This window comes from Portunus trituberculatus, chromosome 16 (genome assembly GCF_017591435.1).
Source record: "Portunus trituberculatus isolate SZX2019 chromosome 16, ASM1759143v1, whole genome shotgun sequence".
NCBI lineage: Eukaryota > Metazoa > Arthropoda > Malacostraca > Decapoda > Portunidae > Portunus > Portunus trituberculatus.
Genome location: NC_059270.1, coordinates 10,533,992 through 10,547,944, shown reverse-complemented (window position 1 = coordinate 10,547,944; position 13,953 = coordinate 10,533,992). Strand labels below are relative to the sequence as shown.

Sequence of the window (13,953 nt, the reverse complement as noted above, 5' to 3'; positions counted from 1 at the left end):
ACAGTATTTTACCAGAAAATCTATGCACGTGGCAAAGCTGATGTCTCAAAGTTGAACACTGATACAGTAATTTTCAGGGTGGCAGTGTAGACTGCAGTAGATCACCATGTAGCCAGTGCTTCTGTGGAAGAAAGAACTTAATTAATGTTTTGATGTTTGTGCTTGAATAACTGTTTAATATTCGCCAAAAAATATTTTCATGGATAAGAAATGGATGTATTAAATTAAATAGGTTTCATAACAGAGGAAAATGACTGACGAATGAGTGCATTGAGTAATAGGCAGTCTCGCGCCTTCAGTAACCGGTAGTTCCTCTATCCATCTGCCCAACCGTAAACCCCTCCCCATGAAGGAATGCCTGGCTCATCCAACCATTATGAACTTTCCTTTCATCCCAAATTCTGAACGCAGGCTGGTAAGTGATGCAAACACTAATACACTAGTTCTATATGCAGCATCCAAGGAATAATTTAAAGGGGCTTAAAGCTTCTTCCGTCTTGGTCTTACCTCCAATTACTTTTTAATCAATATTTCGTCGATACCATCGTTCCTCTCTCTCTCTCTCTCTCTCTCTCTCTCTCTCTCTCTCTCTCTCTCTCTCTCTCTCTCTCTCTCTCTCTCTCTCTCTCTCTCTCTCTCTCTCTCTCTCTCTCTCTCTCATCTCTCTGTCTCTCTCTATATATATATATATATATATATATATATATATATATATATATATATATATATATATATATATATATATATATATATATATATATATATATATATATATATATATATATATATATATATATATATATATATATATATATATATATATATATATATATATATATGGTAGCCAATGGAAGATTACTGGACAAGTACAATTTCACGGTATTTGAAGGAAAGTTTTGAGCTGCATCAGGGCGTGGCTTAACTTTAAGGAACAGAAGATATAGGGTGTTACTTCACAATGGGGGGTATTATCAGTAGCGTAGTCTTACAAAGTTCAGTAATGTTTTTCATTTACATAAATGACTTAGATACGAAAATTAGAGTGACATAGGCAAATGTGCTGACGACACAAAAGTGAGTAGGGTAATTAAGACGGTCAGAAATTCTTGTTAAGCCGCAGGAATACCTGGGAAGGTATGAATGGTTAGTAAAGTGGTAAATGGAAAATAACACACCATTAATAATATCAGGATATATGTGAGTATAATAGCTAAGTGTACCTCAGGTCTTTGGGCCAATGAAACAGTGTGTCAGTCAGAAACAAAGCTAACATGGTGGTAGGATTCATTGGAAGGAGTGACAAACAAAATTGCTGAAGTTATATTTAGTTTTAGTTAGACCATACCTGGACTATGCAATACAGTTTTGGACGCTATGCTATACGTAAGACCCACAATAGATTCCTTAGAAGGAGTTCAAGAGACGATGTTTAAGATGATTCATGGACACTGAACATTACTGTACATATACAGAATAAAACGAATCTGTGATTTTCACTGAAGAGGACGAGGGCGCGTTCAAGTATGATAGAAATACGTATCTACTCGTAAATTGGTGATATAAGTGACGTTCTCATAGTAAATGATCAGGACAGAATTTGAGGTAATGGATATATGCCAAGTAAGTTTAGGTTCAGAAAAGAAGTTGGTGGGAATTTGTTTACGAACCGAGCGGTGGATGTGGTCAGCGGCAAGACGTTTGGTAATATCAAAAGATTAGCTGTTGTATGGATAGGGAAGACTAGTGTTCTAGGAAGACTGACTAGTGGAAGATGACGTTCATGATTAGTACAAGAGCTGTTCTGTGCAGACCAAAGGTTTCTTGTTTTCTTGTTTTGTTTTGTTTTTGTCTTCTGTGAAATTTTCCATGCTTAAACAATTCTCATGATGGACATAACAGTGGCGATAAGATACCACGGATACCATTGTGCTGGCACATTAAAGACATGAAACACAGCTCATTAGTCCATAATATTATTTGTTTTCAGAAAGAAGTGTGATGACAAAAAAACATGTTGCTATAAGATTGAATATTAAAGGTGTCATCAAAAACGTAATCTTTCTGTTCAAGCTCATCTATGACATATGCGCATATGAAGCATACTTAGTGTTCAATGGAGATATTTGGGTGTGTCTCCTTTCACGTGTAGCCCCTGTTCACCTAGCAGTGAGTAGGTACAGGATGTAAATCGAGGAGTTGTGACCTTGTTGTCCCGGTGTGTGGTGTGTGCCTGGTCTCAGGCCTATCCGAAGATCGGAAATAATGAGCTCTGAGCTCGTTCCGTAGGGTAACGTCTGGCTGTCTCGTCAGAGACTGCAGCAGATCAAACAGTGAAACAGTGATGTATACTTAACTGACCACGATCTTTTATTACCATGTGGTAGACTTGACCGCTTCCTATACTCTCCCTAAGGAAAACTGAGCTTATGATAGGTTGGTCTATGAGTAAGACTGAAATATTTCACACATCACACAAACAATCCGTTTCTCAGATGATACAATGAGAGCAGGACGATTTCACTATGGCAAAAAGCAATGCCCACCATAATTTTCAGTAATTCAACATGTATATTTACACTTGTTCTATTATATTCTTTGCTTAATTAAGTTACTCTTTTCTTTTAATCTTGAATTAAAGCTTGTTTCCTTATAACTGCTCCAGAAAGTCTTCCTTTCATCAAAATACTTTACGATGACTCTCTATGCTGTCTGTTATTATCTATCAGTCCATAAAGACAAAGTATTACATTATACAAAGTATTATTCTGAAATAGAGATATCAGTCCTTCTGTAACGGTAGAAGTTACACCATTTTCGTTGGGGCCGTAAATGTTGTCTCTAGAGAAAAATATTATTTCCAAATGTAACTCCTGAATTGTAAGCTTATATTTCACACATGTAAAGTATACTAACATATTGCATGCATACATCAAAATGTAATGCTCTTTGTATAGAACGTACATATGTATATAATTTCAGAATGCAGCACTTCTAATTAAGAAATAGTGCTCGTCCTGGCCAACAAATTAAGGGTGGGTCATTACGAAAGGGCCACACATTAGCATCCTCCATTGTAATCTGCCTGTAAGTTACGGTTTATAGAAAACATGGTGAAGCCTCCATTACCTGCTGGAGTCTCATAAAGTGTGACGATTCACTAGATGAAGATAATGTCAAAGAACATTTTCCTGATGATGCGCAGCTTTCGAGGCTCCTGATTACACACTATATGTTCAGAGAAGCCCTAACATTTCATATAAATTCATATGATTAACCTTGGTGAAAATATTCTTGTCTTCACCTTTTTCTTTCGTAGCAAAACAGCTCCTAATAGATCGGTCTCCACAAGGACGAGAGTAACAGTGTTTTCTTTCTTTTTATTATGTAAGTGAAGGAAAACTGGCAAAGGACAACAAAATGATTAAACAAAAAGGCCCACTTAGATGCCAGTTCCAGAATGGGGTCAAAAGAGTTAGCCAAGAGTATGGAATAAATGTCTCTAAACCTCACTCTCAAATGAGCTCAAGTCATAGGTAACTGGAAGTACAGAAGCAGGCAGGGAGTTCCAGAGTTTACCAGAGAAGGAGATGAATGATTAAGAGTACCGGTCAAGTCTTCCATCAGATAGGTGGATATAGTAGGGGTAAGAGAACAAAGAAAGTGTAGTGCATCAGGGCAGTGGGAAGAGGGAGAGATAAGCAGTTAGCAAGATCAGAAGAGCATTTGGCATGAAAATATGGGTAGAAGATACCAAGAGATGCAGCATATCATATTAAATGTATATTCAATATAATCCAGTAATACACAAAATAAGTTTATCAAATCAATATTACATACTGAAAGTGTTCTTGAATGAAACATATATATCCTATGACATCATCTTTCTTTCATTACATTTACTCATGCTCATGCTCTCCTATGAGAATTACTATGCGTGTATATATAAACATTTTTTTTTCTATTGCATTCCAATTACAGTGTTTTGTGTTAACTGACATGAATAAGAGATCATTCCTGCTTAATTCTTCAGAAATCTAGTTGTTTGTTTGTATTTTTAGTGTAACATCAATCATCTTTCCCCGTATTGCCTCAATCATCATTGAATTTTTTTTTTTTTAAATCCTCGAGGACATTTCGACGACACTTTAAATATTTTCTCATTAATAAAGTATATTGCGTAACTCTGTCAACGTATGAAGACGTTGCCTCGATGAACTAGATAGCGAGAATGTCCCGTATGGGCCACCTATTTGTTGCTTTTGGTCTAGTAACCTAATATTAGCCAGTGTGCGTGCTGCTTGCTGCTTATACGGCCTTCATTATGTGGCCTCCTGATGGGGAAGCTCACTGGCCATCGTGAGCCTCAGACTAGACAGGCTAAGCTTGCTATTACACATCCACACCTGTGTATGCTTTGTTACCTGCAACCAAGATACTCATAAGCTCTCCTACCCTCTCCTCCCCTCCCCTCCCCTAACCTCTCTCTCTCTCTCTCTCTCTCTCTCTCTCTCTCTCTCTCTCTCTCTCTCTCTCTCTCTCTCTCTCTCTCTCTCTCTCTCTCTCTCTCTCTCTCTCTCTCTCTCTCTCTCTCTCTCTCTCTCTCTCTCTCTCTCTCTCTCTCTCTCTCTCTCTCTCTCTCTGTGTGTGTGTGTGTGTGTGTGTGTGTGTGTGTGTGTGTGTGTGTGTGTGTGTGTGTGTGTGTGTGTGTGTGTGTGTGTGTGTATACATATATATATATATATATATATATATATATATATATATATATATATATATATATATATATATATATATATATATATATATATATATATATATATATATATATATATATATATATATATATATATATATATATATATATATATATATATATATATATATATATATATATATATATATATATATATATATATATATATATATATATATATATATATATATATATATATATATATATATATATATATATATATATAGGTTTAGCTGCAAAATATAAAACTGCGACGTCCTACCTTCAACCTACATCGGCATGACTACTACAAAGCTCTCTCGTAGATTAATAATGCACTTAGCATCAGGAGTCCCTAAAAACCATCTAAGACAAGAACGCGGCATCACTCTCACAAGAAAAATCCTAGAACAAAATACAGAAGTCATCGATAGCTGCCATGATGGAAGACGCTTAAGCATCTTGGAAGCATTCTACAACAAAGAAGACAATCCGAAGTTAAACATCCAATCAGAGGGTCTTCAAGCTCTACCAAGTATGAAAAACAAAAAATAAAAACAAGGCAGAAAAACGAAGCGGAAGCCCCACCGAGCGACGAGAAAACACCTGTAGATCGAAGCTGATATATATATATATATATATATATATATATATATATATATATATATATATATATATATATATATATATATATATATATATATATATTGAAAACACTAATAGTTCGGTTAGCCCTATCCAGAAACATAAACCTTCAGTTTGGTATCAATTTCCTTGAATTAGTGATATTTTCAACAATTTATAACGTTTCATTATTTCACACTGGCGCTTTCATGACACCCGATATGCCACTAGGGATGATGGTACACCGATTATTTGGAAGGTCCACATTGCCACTTGACGGAATGGGGTTCAAGATTATCCTATCGTCACCTTCCGTTAACCTCAACTATATTGTAAAAAAAAAAATAGGGTTAATCAAATTCCTCGTAGACAGATAAAACAAAGGAATCGGAGTGTTGTTTTTTCTTTCTTTTTTCTTCTTTTCTTAGTGTAAGCATTTAAGTAAGCTAAAAGTGTTTAAAAGTTGATAATGATTAAAGGAGAAACTGTCAAGAAGTAAAAGGCTTACAAAGTCTTAAATCTGTGTGGAGAGTGCTTCCGAAACAATTTTCTCGAGGAATGTTTGGAGCAACGTTAAGAGCAGACGAAGACCCACAGTCCAACATGTTTTATCTTGATGATAATTAATCTTATTTTTCTTAATTTTTTTCTTGAGCTGCAATTATTATTTCTTTTAGTAACAGTTATGAATAAAAGTCAAATAGATCACTGATGGATTATAGGACTAATGGATTGACAATCACACGACGGTGAAAGACAGTCAATTAGACAGAGAGAAAAGGAAGTTTGCTTGAGAAGCGTGGAAAACAGGCAACCAATTGATAAATAAGTGTCGTAACAACTCCAGTCATGACATACTTATATACAAAGTGCAGAAGGAATCACTTACTTGGTAAAACACATAATTATCGGTAAAGAATACAGAGACATCTTAAAAGTATATACGTTATGGTGTTATCATATTATAAACAAAAAAAAAAGTCAAAAAGCCTGAATGCGGTTATATTTATAAAGACACCACTCTGAGAAAAAATGACTCGATGTTTGTTCTAGGAAGGTTAAACGCACAAAGCTGAATATATGTGAGCGACAAGGAAGCCAAAAACATGAACACGGACAGGAAGAGTAATACGTAACATGAAGGCTTTCAAAATAACAGGATGAAAAAAACTAATTTTTTTGCAAAGGTATTATAGTCGGATTAGAGAAATAACGTTGACTATCTACTGTACGAATAATCTTTACTTTTTGCATAAAGTGTTGATTCAGGCATGTCCTTAATTAAGAAGCAAATGTAAGCTACCTTTCCGGACTATATACTCAATCTTTATATATATATATATATATATATATATATATATATATATATATATATATATATATATATATATATATATATATATATATGTGTGTGTGTGTGTGTGTGTGTGTGTGTGTGTGTGTGTGTGTGTGTGTGTGTGTGTGTGTATATATATATTTTTTTTTTTTTTTACATTACAAGGGCACTGGCCAAGGGCAAACAAAGTGTTGGAAAAAAAAAATCCCGCTGGTTGCCAGGCCCTGTTAAGAGGAAAGTAGAAAGAAAAAACAAAAAATCTAAAAGGAGGGTCCAGTTAACGTAAGAGGTGTCTTGACACTCCTCTTTTGAAAGAGTTTAAGTCATAGGCAGGTGGAAATACAGACACAGGTAGAGAGTTCCAGAGTTTACCAGTGTAGGGAATGAAGGAGTGAAGATACTGGTTAACTCTTGCATTAGGAAGATGGACAGAATAGGGATGAGAAGAAGTAGAGAGTCTTGTGCAGCGAGGCCGCAGGAGGGGAAGGCATGCAGTTAGCAAGTTCAGAAGAGCAGACAGCATGAAAACAGCGGTAGAAGACAGATAAAGATGCAACATTGCGGCGGTGACTTAAAGAATCAAGACAGTCAGTTAGAGGAGAAGAGTTGATAAGACGAAAAGCTTTAGATTCCACCTTGTTTAGTAAAGCTGTGTGTGGATCCCCAGACATGAGAGCCATACTCCATACACGGGCGGATAAGGCCCTTGTACAGAGCAAGCAGCTGGGAGGGAGAGAAAAATGGACGAAGACGCCATAGGACACCTAACTTCTTGGAAGCTGATTTAGCAAGAGTAGAGATGTGAAATTTCCAGTTTAGATTTTTAGTGAAGGATAGACCGAGTGTGTTTAATGTAGAGGAGAGGGGAAGTTGAGTGTTATTGAAGAAGAGAGGATAGTTGTCTGGAAGGTTATGTCGAGTAGATAGTTGTAGAAATTGAGTTTTGAGGCATTGAACAAAACCAGGTTTTTCTGCCCCAATCAGAAACAAGTGAAAGATCAGAAGTTAGGCGTCCCATAGCATCTCGCCTTGAGTCATATATATATATATATATATATATATATATATATATATATATATATATATATATATATATATATATATATATATATATATATATATATATATATATATATATAGATAGATAGATAGATAGATAGATAGATAGATAGATAGATAGATAGATAGATAGATAGATAGATAGATAGATAGATAGATAGATAGATAGATAGATAGATAGATAGATAGATAGATAGATAGATAGATAGATAGATAGATAGATAGATAGATAGATATATAAATAAATATAGATATACGAGTTATGAACTAGTAAGTACAAGTCGTTATTGACTGGTATTACCTGAGTAAGTAAACATAATAACGTATATCACTTAATACTGGTTTTGATTTGTAAAAAAAAATAAGATTAATTTTCACCACTCTCATTTCTGTAAATCCGATTTATTTATCCTTTTATCACGAGTCAATAGAAATGACATACCAACACTTGTAAGTATATCATGGTTACGTACCTCTTTCCATTGATCTTGTATTCACCTCCGAGCGATCCACTTACTCCAGCAAATTTACATTCAATTTGGTTTTTCCAGCCAAATATTTTTTTTATGTGTTATGGTCCTTGTGCAGACTCAGAGCTCGTTGTATTAGGGTTCATATGGAGTATAGTTCTGGTCTGAGAAGGTAATGAGGTTGTCTTCATTTTCTATTACCAACATTTCCTTCTTGCAAGTATCTTTAATGGTGCCTGGAATACAAGTTTGTTTGTGCCTGGCATTGATTCCAACGGTAACACAAGTAACTATTACAGATAACTTCTCTCCAAATTATATTTTTGGTATGGTGCTCTCTCTCTCTATTCTCTCCTATTCGCCTATCAGCAAGTAGGTACGGGATGTAACTCGAGGGGTTGTGGCCTCACTTTTCCGGTATGTGAAGTGTGGTGTAGTCTCAGTCCTCAGTCTAGTACTCAGTCTTCTCAGTTGAAGATCTATCTCTCTCTCTCTCTCTCTCTCTCTCTCTCTCTCTCTCTCTCTCTCTCTCTCTCTCTCTCTCTCTCTCTCTCTCTCTCTCTCTCTCTCTCTCTCACACACACACACACACACACACACACACACCGCGTAGTGTAGTGGTTAGTACACTCGGCTCACCACCGAGAAGGCCTGGGTTCGAGTCTCAGGAGCGGTAAGGCAAATGGTCCAGCCTCATAATGTGCAGCTCCTATTCGCCTATCAGCAAGTAGGTACGGGATGTAACTCGAGGGGTTGTGGCCTCACTTTTCCGGTATGTGAAGTGTGGTGTAGTCTCAGTCCTCAGTCTAGTACTCAGTCTTCTCAGTTGAAGATCTATCTATGAGGTCTGAGTTCGCTCCGTAATGGAATGTGTGTGTGTGTGTGTGTGTGTGTGTGTGTGTGTGGTTTTTGTAACAAGATATTTTCTCCCTTACTACATAACACTTAATTTTCTAAATGCAACACCAATAATGCGAAACCACTCGTTACAAATCATAGTATTTGTGTAACTATCGATCTTTCTCTCTGGATCTCCCTTTCCCTTCCTTTTTCATTTTTCTTCTCTACGTACGCTCCGTTTTAATTCATCTCTTTCTCCCCTACATTCTTATTTTTGTCATTCCTTTTTGCCTTACTCTTCCTTTCCCTTGCCTTCCATTTCATCTCCTTTTCTCTGTTCCTCACCCTTCTTTTTTTTGCTTCTCTTCTCTCTTCTCATCTATTTTATATTATCATCATTTTCCCTCATGTCTCCTGTACCATTTTCCTTTCCATTGCTATTCTCATTATTCTTCTTTCTTTTCAATTATTCTCTTCTCTCTATCTAATCTCAGCTTTTTGCTCTCCTCTCACCTCTAATCTTCTTTTTTTCACACACTGTTCTCTTTATCTGTCTCGTCTTTACTTTTACTTTCCATATTTTTCTTTCTTTCCTTGTGGCTCTTTTCCTACAATTATTTTTTTTCTAATATTTTACCAACTCTCTCTCTCTCTCTCTCTCTCTCTCTCTCTCTCTCTCTCTCTCTCTCTCTCTCTCTCTCTCTCTCTCTCTCTCTCTCTCTCTCTCTCTCTCTCTCTCTCTCTCTCTCTCTCTCTCTCTCTCTCTCTCTCTCTCTCTCTCTCTCTCTCTCATATTGAAACCTTTTCTATACGCAAGCAAACAGCGAAATTCCACGTTACATAGAAAGCGCTCAACCATCCCAGGTGAATATAGAAAGCCTTCGCTCACAGCAATCAAACATGATATTTTTGGATCAGAGAGAGAGAGAGAGAGAGAGAGAGAGAGAGAGAGAGAGAGAGAGAGAGAGAGAGAGAGAGAGAGAGAGAGAGAGAGAGAGAGAGAGAGAGAGAGAGAGAGAGAGAGAGAGAGAGAGAATCTAGGATTTTTCCCAGGTAATGGTGAGGAAAATAAATTATTATTTAATATTGCCCAGCAGGCCGTCCCTCCCACGCCATCCTACACACACACACACACACACACACACACACACACACACACACACACACACACACACACACACACACACTTTATATCAAATGATTACTTGGAAAGCATCCCATAAATACACTAAGAATTAAAGATTTTTTTAGCTATGTGTGTGTGTGTGTGTGTGTGTGTGTGTGTGTGTGTGTGTGTGTGTGTGTGTGTGTGTGTGTGTGTGTGTGTGTGTGTGTGTGAATGAGTGAGTGATACTGCACACCTCAATATCTACAAAATAAAGGACACAAAATGCACTCATAATATTTCATTCGAGTACCAGTTCGTTCAAACATGTACATTTTCCACCGACCTTTGTCCTTGAGAAAGTGTCGCAACACCCAGAAAAGTGTCATGAAAGCAGTAATTATGTCATGCCTCTGAGGAAGAAGGTCATCCCTCTTTGTTCCTCAGTTATCAGCCCTCGCTCTGCCTTATATTTTTGTAATATTTAGAACAAACCACTCATGCTACCTACCAAACCGACGGATCATGCAATAAGATTGTTAAAACCGTAATTTTATCTGATATCAATGTGTCTATAAAAATCACTTAGGTACCGCTATTTGGTAGATCTCTTAACCCCAGCATCCAGGTTAATATCTTAAACCTTACGATTTTTTTCTTATCTAAAGGAAATATCCAACTTACTACAAATTCTACAGTTCCCTAAGAGTAACCCTTTTACAACAAGCGCATCAAGAACTACAGTAAGATTTATTGAAATAATTCTACCACTCAATACGTACATACATACGGAATTCACTGCGGGAGGCTTAGTATATATATATATATATATATATATATATATATATATATATATATATATATATATATATATATATATATATATATATATATATATATATATATATATATATATATATATATATATATATATATATATATATATATATATATATATATATATATATATATATATATATATATATATATATATATATATATATATATATATATATATATATATATCTTTAGATGATAGATTTGTTTGTGTCACAACAGTTTGGTAGAATAATCAAGTACCGTGAAGCAGCAACATACACACTAGGCGGAGGGAACAAACGTGCACCATTTTACCAAAAACATGCGACATCCCTCCGCACATATCAAAGAGATTGTTTCGTTATGCTGCTATTGAACTTTAATGTCGTCTTACTTATAGTCACAATATTAAGATTTTTATACGAATCAGGAATAATAAAGCGATTGTTCACCTAGGTATCGCCGCTTGCGCAAGAAAAGTTCTTTACGTTTATAACATTATTTTCATGTGTTTTCCTTATACGAATAGCTCGCTGATTTGAACCTTTATACACGGATTAGTCATATGTACTACACCACTGACTGATCACTTCACAACTTACGGCAAACGGAGCAATCGATACCGCGCACAACGTCCGCTCTCAACGCCAACAAGCGGGAGACTGGCGGAGCCGTGGAGTTGCGGCGGCTCTCGCAGCCGGCCCGGTGGGTGGTGTCTGGTGCTATATGTACTGTACAGTCGGCTCCCTACTTGATGAAGCATTTTTCTACTTGTAATTCTAACAAAAGTTGCATTTATAATTTTTTTTCACATGGCACCTGACATTAACTAAAGCTGCCTCTGACGTGCATCACTGGCCTACCTTCTTCCTTTCTCCCTCCATACATCCCTCCCCGTTCCACCTCCTAACCCACAGATCTAGACACGACCACTCCACACCACACAACCACCATCAACACCACTAATAATAACAATAATAATAATGATAACAATAATGATAATAATAATAATAATAATAATAATAATAATAATAATAATAATAATAATAATAATAATAATAATAATAATAATAATAATAATAATAATAATAATAGTAATAATAATATTAATAATAATAAAATTATTATTATTATTATTATTATTATTATTATTATTATTATTATCATGTATTATTATTATTACTATTATTATTGTTATTATTATCATTGTTGTTGTTGGTGGTGGTGGTGTTATAATAATAACACACCACCATTATCACTCTTTTATCATTATTATCATTATCATTAATATTTATTGATGTTATTTTTTTCCACATATTAGTACACGCACATTTATCGATTGGCACTTTTCTTTCATGCACTTCGGGTTCTATACACTATATTCCTGTACGAGTAGAACGTCATTCTCCATTTTCAAAATAAATCTTCAGTTTTCACGTTCCTCTTACTCTCTCCCTTTTCAATATATATTTATCCATTTCTCTGCAGTAGTGATGTGCCCTGCCAGGTCAAATCCCCTTCCTCTTGCTTGGCCACTCACCCCGCATCCCGCACACGTCCGTCCACATGCCTGAACCATTCCTCTGTTTGCGCTCTCCTTGACAGTCACCTTCAATTCATACCATTCATATCCCGTTCATTTATCACTTTCCTTCAAAGTCCCAGGTTAGCATGTATACAGAAGAGAATGTCACCATTTACAATAAATAAATAAATGAATATAAAAAAATATATATATATATATATATATATATATATATATATATATATATATATATATATATATATATATATATATATGTATACACTGCATTTCAGATTCACATATGTATTTATAATGGTTTCAGTGCCTGAACTAAGCAATTATACATCAATGGTTTTTGTGTTTATACACGTGATATCAGATTGTGATATTGCTTCTGAATTCTTCGAAATAGGAAAGAATACATCTTGGGATGTATGGGGCAATATGCCTCAGCTCACACATACATTTATGCATGCATTTATCTCTTGTTCCTGCGACGATATGGACCAAGTGAAAAAAAAATATGTTGCCTTTTTGTGCCAGCGAACATCAGAGCTTAGCCATGTGAATAAAGACAGAAAACACTTCTTCGCTCACAACCATGAAATGGAAAACATTCCTCCAACGTTGAATGTTCTGGAACAGCATATGAAGAACTGTTTACCACGCAGAGCAATCCACTTACAGCAAGACAAACCGAATTATTGAGGATGAAAGAGAGTGAAGGATAATCCACCATGCCTTCCATGCGGGGCCACTTTGCCAGAGGCAGCCAAAGGCTGTGAAGAACATTTGAAATACGGGTACAAAAAGGAATGCGCTAAACTGTACAAGTGTGTTAAAACAAATCTTTTATCTACATAGTTGTGCTTCTGTTCAGGATATTGCAGTAGAGAGTTTGAAAGCTAAAAAGACAGTATTTCTTTTGACAAATATACAATATGATAATGTTCTGAAGGTCACACATGGTTTTCGAAACAATTAGCACATTTTCCATCACGATACATGACTTTATGTTCATGATTTGGTTGTTCAAAATACGTTAAACTCTCACTTGGTGTTAAATCTTAAAGCTGAGTTTTACGCCCCTCACTGAAACAAGATTGCAATAGGTTCTGAATTTCTGAAGTTACATTCACCAACTGTGCCTTTTTCTGCATACTCTGTTCGAATATCCAAGCTCTCGACGAAAACATAGAAGATTTCTGATTAAGCATCTTTGGTGATAACGTCACATCAAAATCGCTGCTTGAACTTTCAGCCTCTTCTGACTGAATACAATTCTGGTGTTCGCAACTGAAGTTATTTAGCAATTCGGATTATAATTTTTTGGAACTAGTTGAAGCTCTTGTAATGGGTTTTCCTTAATAATGATTGTATCAGTATGCTGTTATGCAGGAAATTGACGCTTCATAACATTATGTAATCTCTTTTCTTATAATC

The 13,953-nt window shown here is 35.6% G+C and overlaps 1 protein-coding gene across 2 annotated transcripts in view; it reads right to left on the bottom strand.

The window, feature by feature from the left end:
- The window catches only part of LOC123504575, a 25,432-nt gene extending 13,660 nt beyond the window's left edge, over positions 1–11,772 (bottom strand). The window contains exons 1-2 of one of the 2 annotated variants that reach the window (XM_045255193.1): positions 11,588–11,772; positions 1–121 (exon numbers count right to left, since the gene is read on the bottom strand). The exon at positions 1–121 is cut by the window's left edge and continues 135 nt beyond it. The gene's annotated coding sequence lies outside the window, so the exon portion shown is untranslated. Of the gene's footprint in view, positions 122–8,224; positions 8,446–11,587 lie in introns of those variants that run through there. The other variant, XM_045255194.1, reaches the window with a different exon arrangement.
- Positions 11,773–13,953: the final 2,181 nt, after the last annotated feature.